The 670-nt window shown below is 35.5% G+C and overlaps 1 non-coding gene across 1 annotated transcript; it reads left to right on the top strand.

Moving 5' to 3' along the window:
* The first annotated feature begins 206 nt into the window (after window positions 1-206).
* LOC128041532 (small nucleolar RNA R71) lies at window positions 207-312 on the top strand. The gene has a single exon (XR_008196541.1). It is a non-coding gene; the product is annotated as a small nucleolar RNA R71 (small nucleolar RNA).
* The last annotated feature ends 358 nt before the right edge of the window (window positions 313-670 follow it).

Below are 670 nucleotides of genomic sequence, written 5' to 3'. Positions count from 1 at the left end.
GCAAAATAGATCCTGAATCCGTTTATGGATTTATTCACTTGTGACATTCATAGTGTGGCATACCTAAATCTTGAGTGGGTGGCAGACTATGTATGCCTAACTTGTACACTTTAATGCAAGTAAAAGCCTAAGTTTGAATAGATAAGGAACTGAAAGTTACTGTGTTGAGGCCATTATAAAAAGTCTCTAATTGGATGCAATGTGGAATCTCGTGGCGCGGGCATTTTTGTAATAATTCTTTGAATCTCTCCTACGCCTCATACAAGGATTCATCATCCAACTGCTGAAATGTGGTGATCTCTTTTTGTAGTTTAGCATTTTTGCTGGGTGGAAAAATACTTTATCAAGAATCATTCTACTAACTCTTGACATGTAGAAATTGAACCAAGTGGTAATGAATTTAGCCGTGCTCGCGCTTTGTCCCTCAAAAAGTATGTGAACAATTTCAACCTTAGTGCATCTTCGATCACTCTAGCCAATTTGAAAAAATCACTCACCTCCATGAATAATTGAAGGTGTACACAGTCATGACAAGTAATAAAGTGATAAGTATCGAGTATCGTCTCCACAGGGACTATTAAGCAATTCTTTATGAAATATTATAATTTAAACAAATTGGTGATGAAAGAATAATATGGTTTAAAAATGTGACGCAATAAATAAGAGTGGA

This window comes from Gossypium raimondii, chromosome 5 (genome assembly GCF_025698545.1).
Source record: "Gossypium raimondii isolate GPD5lz chromosome 5, ASM2569854v1, whole genome shotgun sequence".
Classification (NCBI taxonomy): Eukaryota; Viridiplantae; Streptophyta; class Magnoliopsida; order Malvales; family Malvaceae; genus Gossypium; species Gossypium raimondii.
Note: the sequence above shows the minus strand (reverse complement) of the source record. Positions and strands in the feature narration are given on the sequence as shown.